We start from the raw sequence: 13275 nt of genomic DNA, 5'->3' as shown, positions 1-13275 counted from the left end.
GGTCCCTCCTACGCATTGAAAGTACACATGCAGCGCCCACAAACATTAATTACCTGATCTACATTTTCACGGGGCTTCAGTACCCTTCTAGCAGTAGTCTCAGAGCAGCTTGTCAGTGAAATTTCTTTTCCTCATTAACTTTGTGCAGCATTTTCTGCTGCAGGGGCATGAACAGAAAGGCAATATGCGGCTCTGCAGAGGAAACAATGTGGAGGCTGGGTATGGTCTCAACTGACTGTTTTGTAACATGATTTTTCTATAGGGCCAACCAAGTTGTTAGTAATCTATTCATATGCTTCATTAATCACCGACAAGGCATGTTGGTAGGAATACTTTATTTGGCACAGCAGTTCTGGCAGCAATGGGTATATTGTCATTCTGCTTGTAGGCCAAGGTGCAGACTTGTGAGCACGTTCTTGAGCCAGTAGCCTGGAACGATGAATAGGTGCCTTGGACCAGAGAATGCTGTGTCATGCAAGGTCGGTTGCTGCAGTCCCTCCCCTAGAGTCAGCCATATGCAGGGTTGGATGCCATGAAAAGAGAAAACAAAAGTGGGCAGGCTCAGAAAAGTAAAATGCAACTAATAAACCACTAAGAGAAACCCGCAAACAAATGCACACACAAAAAAAATGGAATGCATGCAAGAGAGAAAAAGAAAAGGAAATCTCCCAATTGTGTTCAGGAAAGTAAAAACAGTGCTAAATTCTACACAAACCACACAGAAAGACCGACAGGACGGGCGCTGCAGTCTTTCTGTGTGGTTTGTGTAGAATTTAGCGCTGTTTTTACTTTCCTGAACACAATGTCACACCAACTAGCCCAGCAAGAGGTACTATTAAACATCTCCCAATAGACTATCGCAGCAGCCTACGCACTCCTGTAGTGGCCTTGTGCATGAACATTTGAAAGACCTTAAAAAAAAGGATAAAAGCAACATTGTTGAAGATGTGCTGGAAGAACCACACACAAAAAGTGTGCACAGAGCTCAAGAGAGAATGAAAATAGTCAAGACAAACAACGAAAGGGTTTCACTGGGTCAGACCAGTACTAATTAAGAGAATCAAATTATCAGGTTTCAAGTCTTGAACTTAAGCTTGGCCAGCCCACAACACTGCCGCATTTCCTTTTGAGGCTTCCGACGCTGGCACACAGGAGGCCAAAAGCTCCATATGCTAAACCCAAAACCTTAAAATGGGGGGGGGGGGGGGGGGGGACACCAAATTTTTGGTTGGAGTCTTTGTTTCAAATATTGCATTGCCTCAGGGCACATATACATGACACATGCTGCACTATTCATATATGCACTATAAATAATTTATTACCGTGTTACTTATACTGAGCGGTTTCGCTTTCTGAGCGCCGGGGTGTGTTATGACGTCACTCCCAAGAGCATCAACCCTGGTCACGCGGGCTCCAAAAGTAGACAAAGGGACTGCTGCGTTGTCTGCTCTCGTACACATGCTGTGCATAGCAGGGCTTTTCGAATTGCCGGCCGGTACTACAATATGCTTAGCAAAGCCAAGCGGGTGAGGGGCAACGTCGAGTTCTGAAACCAAGCAGCTCACTTGGGACGATCTCAGTCGGAATACGCGATTTCAGCGTTGTATTTAGCTTTGGAACACTCAGCCCATTCCAAAAGGATAAAAGGGTGCAACAATTTCTGGGAATCTTTTTGGTGATCTCGCGAGTATAATGTGCATTCATAAGCAGATAAAATTTGTTTTGTACAATGCATTTTTAAAATAAATATTTGCTTTCCTTGTGCTTTGCTGTGTATAAAATTAGAGCTAGTTCTCAGCAATCCTGCTGTTCCCGTTGCAGCTTGGATAAGCCCTTGTGATCTAGATGCCAACTGAAAGCAGCATCTGCTTGCATTGGATGAAATGCTCACAGTGCAGTGCATTGCTGCTATCCACATTGCACATAAAATAAGAATCTAATCCCACTCAAACAAATATCTTTCCGCGTGGTTTACACAGTCGAGTTTCCTTGCAGTGTGGACGGAATAACAAAAATCTGCGGACAAAAAGACTAAAATGTAGCCATTAAATGCATTCCTGAGTTAAATATGCAATCTAGACGAGCTGAAGCATTCAACAAAGAAAATTAAAACTGGGCGTCCAGCAAGCTGCTCATTTTGAATTGGCGACGGCCGAAGCGAGAAACATAGTGGCGATAATAATGGACAGTATACATGATCAATTCACAGAAAAAAATTAATGAAGCCGCAAAAGCTGCATTGAAAAGAGATTTGCTTCCCCTGTTTGAGAAAGCTCCTTTTACGAAGTCCATCTCTTTATTATAGGTGGCTACCCTTTCCTTTATTCTTCCCAGCATTTGATGTTCTCTACCAAGTGTGTGTCAACATCGAAATTTTCATTTTGAAGCAGACAATAGTAATAAAATTCACAGCAAATACAACTGAATATTCTAGAGTAGTTCAGATATCAATACAGATAGTTAAAATTACAATACAAACATGTTTCCTCAAAATGCAGCAATAAAACTGAATATTCCACACCAATATTTTACTTCTCATAATTTATAACATCCTAATGCTTACCGAGCATCTCAGTGAATGAGGGGAAATCATGTAGAATGGTAAAATTTGCCTAAAGCATAACTGTGTGCAGGGAAAAACCTCACAGCTTGAATTTGCAAGCTGGCAAGTGGAGGTGCTCTTGTCACAGTTCACACTGAAAAGGCGTATGACGTGATGTGGCACACTGCTGAGAAACAAAAGATTACACAAAAAATCAATGAACAGCTTAAGCTACAACGCGAGTGAGAGCTTTAACAAGACTGTCTTCGACGCTGCCTCGTGACACCTAGAGACAGATCCAACCATGGAATGCTGTCCCGGATGCATCATTCTTGACGGGACATGGCCCGCTTAACTCTTGTGTATGGGTTTCACCACACTGGAATCCCTAGCCATAACGGGCCCACAGATGCTGGCACATTTCAATTCAAAATCTGTGCAGCAATTTCGGCAGCTGTTTTCCTTCTCACCAGACGAAAAGTGCCTCAGTGATCTGGGCTCTTAGATTTGGAAGTTTCTTAAAATTATGCTCACAAGTTCCTGCTCTCTTTTATGGTTCATAAGAGTGGTGGTCATATGTGCTTTTACAAAAGAAACAAAGAGCACCACTTTGAGAAAATGCTGGAAAATTATCTAAACAAAACACTCCGCACGCTTTCAGGGGATTCATAAACTGCTCATTGCACTGCCAGAGATTATTTCAGGCTTTCAAAGGTCGGTTTTTCCATCAGTGAAAAGTACTGCAGTTTCCTGCCTTTCCAATGAAGGCACCCTGCGCTCACACTGGCATCCCTTTCGACAGCAGCAATGCCATGGGACAAGCACCAAGAGATTTCCATAAAAAATATCAGCTTCCTATGACCTTATCACAGCTCGAACCGCAGAGAAACTAGCCTCTGTTTGTTTCTGCAATGGCCTACAAGATTGACGAGGCCTGAGAGCAAGATTTTCAGTTTGATTTTGATGCCACGCTAGGGTGGCGTGGCTCCTCGCATGAGTACATTGAAAGTGCATGAATTCTTTACATTGCTATGACTACGGCTTATTCCACAGAAAATACTTTTGAATGCAGCTATGTCTATCCCTATGCACCAGCCCAAATTAACTGTAGAGTCCGGGAACCTGTACAGAATGAACCAGTATATACAATGCTCACATCATGGACGACAAGAAAAAGACACCCAAAACAGACAGGCTGCCATGCCTTGTACATGTTAGAAGCAAAAATATGCCACGCCAATGTGAACAGACCGTGTGCTGGGCACTCACAGTAACGTTGAAACTTGCGGCAGACCACTGCGTTAATTTCAGTCAGTCCTTTTTTCCAACTTCGCCACTTTCTTGACCGTATCCCTCACAATTCACTCATTTTTCCAGGTAAAGAGAATTCTCCTGATGATTCAAGGTTGCTACACACCCTGTAAAGCCATCACAGCCCTTCAGAGAAATATAGTAGAACCTTGCTATTCTGTTCTTGGTTCGTGTAATGTGCCGTATAACAAACCCAAAAATTATGCGTGTTACGCTATTTTTCTTCACAATATAAATCCTGGATAACTTTGTGGAATGATTCCCTGGTGTACATGTCCATAATTTTGTCAAATTCTGACGGCATGGTGCATTCAGAGACCAAGAGGAAATGGCAGCCAAGCTAGTCATCATTTTTCGATACTTTTCCCAAATGCACCTGAGCACTGCGGAGAAGGCTATGAAAAAAAGCAAGGAGACAAAGCATCTTAAGAGCAGCGGCGGCTCCTCCACACTACACAAGTGCAATGGGACAATCTGAAAACGCCAAGGAATAGTTGATGGACTGGATGTGCCATGAAGCTCCAGCCCCATGAAAAACGAAAATATGGAAAGAACTTGCAAGCGCTAGAAAAGGAGCTTTCCAAAATTTGTGCCAGCAAACACACACAAAAAAGTTTTAATGAAGTGAAAGTGCCAATAAATGCCAGGGATTAGGAAATAGTGCAAAACCTGGACATGGAGACAATCGCGTGCAGACCAGCAATCAAATTTTTCGAAGCTGCTAATTCAAGCTTCTTGCATAATAAACAGCACTCGCAACATCCAAGAAAAAAATACTAAAAGAAGGAGACAAAAAAAAAAGGGGGGGGGGGGGGGGGGGAAGGTGGCAAAAAAAATTTGCAGACACCATCGCGTCAGGATTTAGCATTCATTGAAGAGCAGAGTGCAATCACCTTGAAATCAGTGGGTGGCCAAGCGTCTGCCTAGGGAATTTCTCAGTGCCCGTAAGTTCTTACGCAAACAATGATACACCACCGAGCTTGCCATATGTGACAATGCCCATGGGAAAAATGAATATTACACACCACACAGCATGTGCAGAGGAGGCAATGGCCACGAGCATTTTGGAGCAGTCTTTGAAGCAAGCCAAAATTCTATTAGGAGCAGATTTCCAGTTTTGCAGCAGGTGACCAATACTGAGAGAAGGTAAAGATACGGATGTGCCAAAGTTTAAAAAACTACTGGCTGCACAGTTTTTTTAAAATGCATATTATTTAAAAGGAAAGTTCATGAGTGCTTTAATGCATACGCCACACTGACATAATAAGACATGTTGCTGACATGCCTAGCCTACTTGCAGCAGCTTGACGCATCTGGAAAGAGAACTCTTCCCTCCCGTTGTAAGGAAAGGGGGGTGCCAGCCTGTCCCCACCACACCCGAGGCTCGTCACTAATCTGTTTGCAGGTGCTGGTGTACGAGCAGCCACGACCCTAGCCATGCAGATGTGCCACTGCTATAGCTACTGCTTATCGCTGTCACATGACTTGGCCTTTCTGCAGCAGATTTCAGTTTTCCTCCATGCGCCACACCTATCATTGCTGCGTTGCCGGCTGATCTGCGCCACTGTGCAGCTGTGGTCCAGCCCCTTCTCATATTACCAACGCTGTCATGGATAGCGTGCTTCCCAAATTAAATAAGCTGCAGTGTGTCACATCAGGGCGAAGCTCTCAGTATTGACAGCCACGCTGCCTGTGAAGGGCTCTTTGCAGATGTTCTGCAGCAGGATGGCAGTGTCATCATCAGCCTGACTACGCCCACTGCAGGGCCAAGGCCTCTCCCATGTCTCTCCAATTAACCCTGTCCTTCGCCAGCTGTGTATCCCGGCAAACTGCTTAATCTTATCCACCCACGTACCTTTCTGCCGCCCCCTGCTATGCTTGCCTTCTTTAAGGACCCTTAAGGACCAGCGGTTATTTTGCCTTCGGATTACATACCCTGCTCAAGCCACATTCGAGGCTGAAAGGTAGCTATGCAGTTAAAAGGTTTCGTGTGCACATTTTAAAAAATTGATCAGGAATCATTTTTTACCAGGTAAGTGGATATATTCAGGTCGCTTTCAGTTTGGGCATATTGCCGCTTTGCACATAGTTTTTCTGCAGTGCTACGAGGTACGCCTTAATGAGGTTTCACTGTACTTATGAGTAGTAAGGTTGCTGAATTTGATGCGTCTCAACGTGAAATCTGAACTGACTGATACACCTCCTGCAGTGAGGCCCATGACCCAAGTGTAAAGGTGAAGTTCTGATCTACTGCTATGCGATGCATTCAGAACAGGTGCTGCCCTTGATGGCCTCGCAGATAACTTTGACAACAATGGCAACACAGACATCAAAGTTTGCTCTCCACCATTGGTGCCATGTTTGCTGCTGCTCTTATGTCATTTTCCACAGTGGCCCACTCACAACTCACCTCAATCCTGACCGCGGTGCCAAACCAGCAAACAACCTATAAGTGGTACTGTGTGGATGGATCTTATGGCCATGCCACTGCTCTAATTACATCACACCACTTTCTCTCACTCCCATGGCGACATTCCGAGCAAAGGTGGGGGAAGGAGGAAGTTGGAGCACCACAAAAGCCAAATGTACAACAGGGACACAATGCAGTGGCCTCGCTCAAAGCTCTTGCCCAGAGCTCAAACAGCACAGGCATGTCTGGCTGAGCTTACAACTTTTGTCACACCCAAGTTGACAGCTCACCAGCCACACACACCACAACAATCACACACGCCAACAGTGCAAGATCTGGCGATATGATGTTAAGCAATCTGTGCTTTAACCAACCCGAAATTCTTACCACTCAGTCCAGTGGATGACCTCGGTTCTCTCCGGCGATACACCCAGCCATTACTGTTCACAGCTATGGTAAATTATCATTTCGACCTCTCAGATTCCCTCATCAAGTGGCATGAGGGCAATTGAGCAATAACTACAATTTCTGGGTAAACCCTCCCTGAAGGGGCCACAGAAAATCCTCCACCAAAGCTGAAAATTATATTGTTTGAACAGCAATTACTTTTTGTTGTTTATTTATCAGTTTACCTGTACCTCAACGGCCCAAAGGCAGCATTACAAAAGGGGTGGGCTGACATGTAACCTCCTGCCGCAGAATTTTTCACAAAAGGTAAACTGAAGAGCTAAACTGCCCATCCCCACCCTTGAGGCTTTTTTTCCTCTCATAATTCCTACTGCACTGGAAGTCCTACGTTGGTGCTTGAACCTGAATGCCACACACCCATAGGTGTGCTGCACACATCTTTTATCAGCATAGCACCATGTAAGATCATGACAATGCCGCATTTGAGGTCAAGAGGTGCAAGTACCCAAAACACTAGGTACGAAACAAAAACACTAATGCTGTGCGAGTCATCCCTGTGCTCCATCTTTTGGCTGCCTCAAAAAGTGAAACTACAACAAATATCTACTTTTAACTTGTGGGGAAAAAAAAGAGACAAACATAGAAGGAACAACACAAACAATGCCTCGTCCTTATCTTTCCATGTGTTCTTCAAATACGGGAACTACTCCCTCATTCAGCTAGCTGCCCTACCTACACTCGTCTATGGCTTCTCGCCACTGCTTGTCTCTAGGAGCACAAACATTCCCAGTTTCACAGCAGGAAGCCCACTTTCAAAATTACAATTTGCTTGATCCGTGACAGCCTAGTTGCTTTGTTCACTATACAGGCAGGCTTTGTTCACTTGGGGTTTGCAGGTGAATGCCATCTTAAGAGTGAATATTTCCAAGTTTTCTTCTTGTTTCTTCTTTCCCTGTGATGGCTAGGGCGAAAAACTACCGCCCACCCGATGCAAGGCAAATAGCCACGTAATTATTACCACAATGACCTGTCACACACTGCAACAGTGCCTTGCGAGCTCTATGCACCTCAAAAGCTTCCAAAATAGCAAAGGACATCAAGCACCTTATCCACAATGTTCATCTCCTTCAGGTGTCTCTGAAGCATCACCTGTAAAAAGGCTTTAAGCTTAGAGGCCTTAAAAGAACGCTTGCTTTTCCAGTTGCCTCATGCAAGTACCTTCCCCATGTAAAGCCGATGCTCAGTGCAGGTGGCACAGCACTCGATTTAAAATTCACAGAAGGTGGAGAGCTCACCCTGTGGCGCCTTAAAGCCTTTGCTGCTTCCGCATTCTATCGTCCCATTTTGTTCAGCCTCTGCGCCAGCAAGAGAACGCCGGACTCGATGCAGGAATCGGGAAGGTCCCTGCATACGAGTAAACTGCATTTCGGTTTTTCAAGTGCTGTCTTCTGAAATGAAAATAAATTTAAAAGAAGAACATGTTTACGCGCTGCAGACACCAAAGCGTAATCGCTTATCTCGCCGCAATTAGTGCCCCTGTTTCGGAAAGCGGCTCGTATGGATAAACAGCAACACAACTGTAAAATGAACCATTAAATCAGTAGTCTACACACTTTCCTATTAGCGGGGGCACAAAAAATCGGACCGCGCACAAAACTCACCGCATAAACGGTTAGTTCAACTGGACTGTTGTCAAAAGTTTCCCGCCTTTTTTTCGGGCGCACGCTAACCATGCCTGTTTTACATGACCAAAAGTTACGTTGGGCCGGGCTGACAAAAGGTACAAAAACATACTCAGCGCATATTCTCTTCTGTCGAACTGCACTGAGCTTTTGAGCAGAACTCAGGATAAAACAGACGAGTCTCACCTTTACGGCCTTTGTGTCCACTGCCGGGCAAGCGGGCTCAGTGCTAGTCCTGGGTGATCTGCAAACACAAAATATTCGGGCGCAAGGAAGTTCAAAATGAAATGCCGAATGCCATATAACGGGCAATAACTCAATACATACAGTACATACATACCAAAAGACAGGAAGAATAGAGAAATTGCTCACGGGCAACACGAGCGCGCGTACCTCCCACCGTCCGGCCATTCTCCTACTGCAAGCAATGCTCGGCTCGGCTGTAGCTCGGCTCAAACATGACAAAAACAACAAAAAATTGGCCGGACGTGGCGTCATTTTTCAAACCGGATGCGACGTCACGGGTGAAAATAACGCTTGCGTTATTGCGACCGGGTCGCAGGAGACACTTCCGACTTGACTTGTCTTTGTAAGACAAGTCCCCTTGTCGAAACGTTGGCTCTAGCAAACTGAGGTTTTCCCCTCCCTTGTTCATTTTGTGATCCAGAAGTGTTGGCAGCCGAAAGGAGTCGGGAAGCTCTAAAAACATTGCGGAACCAAATAAAACCTAGAAACATTACTATAAGGGATACATCGGAGATGTTTAGTACAGTCGTGAACCCCGAGCTTTCGGAAGTTTTGGTTGGTCTAGTGCGGACGCAGGGACGCAGCAACCAAGGAAGAAGGTGACCTCGAGAAGTGAAGGAGTTTTCTTTGAGTGTGTATTTTCATGGCAATAAAGATTACCTCCACTTTTAGAACGTTCTCATGTTTCCAACCCCAAGGTTACTCAGAAATTGGCTTTTCAGAGTGTCAATGACTGCCGGTATAATTGCCTGCTTAGCAGACTTTCTTAAAATACGCAGTTAAAAATTCGCCTAGAAAAGATAAAGTGTGAATGATTAGGTTCGAGGAAATGAGCCTGCTTTAGAATTTGCAGCACGATGTCAAAGACGGTGTTCTCATTGGTTTCTATGATAACAGCACTCAGAGAACGCTGCGAGTGGCGAACGCTGCATTCGTTGCTTTGCTTCCTGGCATTTGAAGGCCATGGGGGCAGCTGTTGGCATATGCAGTTGCAAAAACAAAGGTAGATGCAGGAAACATAAAATACCTTTTGCTAACTTTAATCTAAAATCTTCATGGCATTGCGATTTTCCCGAGGCTCTGGTCTGTGACCAGGGGTCGAGCAATATAGCCTTATTCCAAAAGTTGCAGGCCACACCTCAGAAACCATTTTGTTGCGAAAGCAACACTACGCTAGTCGCCGAGCCATTTCGCGGAGCCAAGCTGCGCATGCGCGAGGAGCGTGTGATGTCATACGGCGCTACCGGAGTCGCCGCCGCCTCCGCGCGCTCTCCATCCTCTCGCCGACAGTCTCTCTCTCTCCCTCTCTGATGCGCAGTAGCGATTGCTCATCGCCATCTGCGTGGTTTGTGGTGTATATAAAATTGGCAGTGGCTTAGCTCTGCTATCTCAGGATATACGTAGCGTGAGGTGAGGGCGAGGTGTCCACATCTCGGTGGACACCTGAACCAGAAGGAAGGCGCTTAACCGCCCTCTTGGAACAGTGGACACCTCAACCATGCTTTAAGCTAAGTGGCGGTCGTGACAGGTGTGCGCTGCATGCGTTGGCATTGACAACGGTTTGGTTTGGTTTATGGGGTTTAACGTCCCAAAGCGACTAAGGCTATGAGAGACGCCGTAGTGGAGGGCTCCGGAAATTTCGACCACCTGGGGTTCTTTAACGTGCACTGACATCGCACAGTACACGGGCCTCTAGAATTTGTCCTCCAAAGAAATTCTAGCAGCCGCGGCCGGGATCGAACCCGCGTCTTTCGGGTCAGCAGCCGAGCACCATAACCACTGAGCCACCGCGGCGGCCGGCATTGACAACGATCCTGCCTCATGTTAAACGGTGGCACACGCTCGTGCTGTTCATGATCGTCTTCACACTAATACTACTGGCTTATGGTTTATGATGGTTTAACGTCCCAAAGCGACTCAGGCTATGAGGGACGCCGTAGTGAAGGGCTCCGGAAATTTCGACCACCTGGGGTTCTTTAACGTGCACTGACATCGCACAGTACACTGTACGCGGGCCTCCATAATTCCGCCTCCATCGAAATACAACCGCCGCGGTCGGGATCGAACCCATATTTTTCGGGTCAGCAGGCGAGCGCCATAACCCTTGAGCCACCGCGGCGGTTCAAACTAACAAATACTACTAATATCATGGTGAGACCAAGCAAAATAATTGAAAAAAAGTTTTATCGAACTAATATACGCCCTCTCACGCATTGCATTGCACATTGTAGCCTTCCTCAACTAATACTACTATCGAACTAATATCGTCGGCAGACGTGCCGACGACCCAACAAAGCAAAACCATGATCGAACAAGGCTAAATACAGTTTCGCACGTCTACTCGTTTAACGGCGTTAAAATGCTGCCATATTATTTTTTCTAAATCTATAATGAAGTGCACTTTCGCAAAATGTCCACGCTTCTCTGGAGCATATCTTAGTTGCGACTTCTTTGCCTTGCATGTCTAAACCCTTATGTCCAGCATTTAGGGTAACCTAATGTGCAAGCAAACATCACCATTAGGCTCTTTGTTAAAGTGCGGCCTAGAAACCAGGGAACCTCACAAAACACGACTTCGATTTAAGAATTAGCCCACCATTGAGCCGCTGCGCCAAAATCGGTCGTCGAACGTTTAACATTGCGCTTGTGTGAATTAATGCGATACCCCTTGAGAGCTATCGTAGCAAACCTTATAGGTACGCACGTACAGTGCATACTCTGTTTGTCAAGGAAGAGCGTTTCGAAAGGGATAAAGCCCAAAGTGGCACTCATGCGTGGTTCTTCTTTTCTGGTTGAGTGAGGAATACTATCGTTTCTCTGTGTGAGTTCAGTTTTTGCTGTTAAACGCCAAGTGAAGAATTTTTGGAGCTCGAAGAGTTTAAAGTTGTCGATTGTGTCAAACGTGCTGATAAAGCATGCGAAGTATTTTTGTGCTAGCTTTTGAAATGAAGGCGTAACCGCCGAATAAATCCACATCGGCGTGCAGGCTTCTCTGTAGTGTTCAATGACGATCAGATGTAGCAATGTTGACGTCACGTACGGTGGCGATAGGTTTCCGCAAAAGAAGCGGTTGTTTCAAGAAACAAAACAAACTCCACCGAAAGTTAAGCGGGGAGCGGCTTTCCCACAGAGCTTGGAGCATAATAGCAGACCTTCACCCTTCACCCATCTCTGCTCCCTGCGGAAGCATACACAGCAATACTAATGACCGCCACTCACTACTGCCTTCTGGTGAGCCATGAGCCTCAGCGTGTCATTATTGAAGCTCGTCAGACAGGGTGATCTGCCTAAAGACGCTTCAGTTCATTTCCGTGTGGAACTGGAAGGCTTATTGCAGCCTTCGAGTTAATTTAGTATATAAAATGCGCTTCATTTTAGTCTACTCACATTTTTTCTCCCAAGAAGCTGGAATAACTACGAAACACCCCCTTTTACATGCGGTTATCTGGTAAGGGGGATGTATTGTTGATACGCATTTCGAAATGTTTGCAGATTAATTCCTAAATTCTCAGTTCCATGTCCAACATTATCGGACCACAGTTTTGAAAATTCGAAAATTGTAAGATACTTCTATCGAAATAGTTAAGGTAATGGTCCATTCTTCTGATACGTTGCAAAATACTTCTGTTAAAGTGTTTCCATTGATCGCTTCAAACAGTTAAGACTGCCATAGAAAATCCTGTGAAGAACGTTTTTGATGATATCAAAAACATTAATATTAAAAATATAGGAGACTGCCGTCGGATGATCTGCGGATATATTGATTATAATAGTAAAATCTTACATTACAAGGTAATATTTCGTTCCTAACAAGCTGCCGGTTCAAAAATGCTTTTCTCCAGAGTTGTTCGATATGAAGAGTTGAAGTTTCATTACGTAAATGAAATGAAGCGCCTTACAAAAAACGTATACTATACTATTTTGTCACTGAAAGGCGTCCGTTAGCTGTGTTCGAAAGCCTCATCCGAGCTGTATACACCCCAAGGCGAAAAGCGAAGCGTTTATTGCCTCCTTTTTTGATTTCCTGCTGCCTCGTCCGGAGCCTTCACTTCAGCCCGTAACACCATAGATGTCAAATTGACGAACTTTACATTCACTAAGCGAAGGGCATTCAACATAAGCAAACGTAGCACCTCCGCACGTCTAGCACTTTACGCGTGCATCCGTTCATTAATGTTTGATGCTCACGACAGCTGGAACGCTGACTGCCTTCAAGCATTGTTCGCGGGAAAAGGTGCTTGCATAAGAAGGCCTTGTGACCAGCGAACCACTGCGCGTTTCTTCTATTCTTTTTCTTGCTGATCAGGAGGTAGGTGAGGTAGCATGATGCAACGTTATGCAGCGTGATGCAAGAAAGTACCCGCTGTGGCGGCAAGATCGTATATGCGGTCGGACAAGGACTGCCAGCTGACGTGGGCCAGACAACTTGAGCGGTGCACCGTTCGTTAAAGTGGAGTAGGGTCTCAGTAAAGAAACGAATGCTCCCGGTATGGGAGGTAAACGGGCGCTATGACATCTTTAACTGTGGGCTTGTAGAGACGGCTATGACTTACCAGTATCAGTGGCCAGTATCAGTGGCCAGGTATCAAAGGCCACTTACGACACAAGGAATGCACGCTTTTTCACTTAATTATAGCAGACAACCATGCTAACAGAGACATTTACAACTTGGTTCA

At 45.3% G+C, this 13275-nt stretch overlaps 1 long non-coding RNA gene across 4 annotated transcripts; it reads right to left on the bottom strand.

Moving 5' to 3' along the window:
• Window positions 1–318: 318 nt before the first annotated feature.
• LOC149370663 (uncharacterized) lies at window positions 319–8928 on the bottom strand. Of its 4 annotated transcripts, none has more exons than XR_016286048.1 (3): window positions 8540–8928; window positions 7967–8119; window positions 319–501 (listed from the first exon to the last, which is right to left on the bottom strand). It is a non-coding gene; the product is annotated as an uncharacterized LOC149370663 (long non-coding RNA). The 4 variants fall into 4 exon arrangements; XR_016286049.1 differs by having other exon boundaries at window positions 7967–8597; window positions 8694–8928; XR_016286050.1 differs by having other exon boundaries at window positions 7967–8597; window positions 8726–8746.
• Window positions 8929–13275: the final 4347 nt, after the last annotated feature.

The sequence above is a fragment of the Amblyomma mixtum genome, chromosome 1 (assembly GCF_055824585.1).
Source record: "Amblyomma mixtum isolate Tamu chromosome 1, ASM5582458v1, whole genome shotgun sequence".
In the NCBI taxonomy this organism is placed as follows: Eukaryota; Metazoa; Arthropoda; class Arachnida; order Ixodida; family Ixodidae; genus Amblyomma; species Amblyomma mixtum.
Note: the sequence above shows the minus strand (reverse complement) of the source record. Positions and strands in the feature narration are given on the sequence as shown.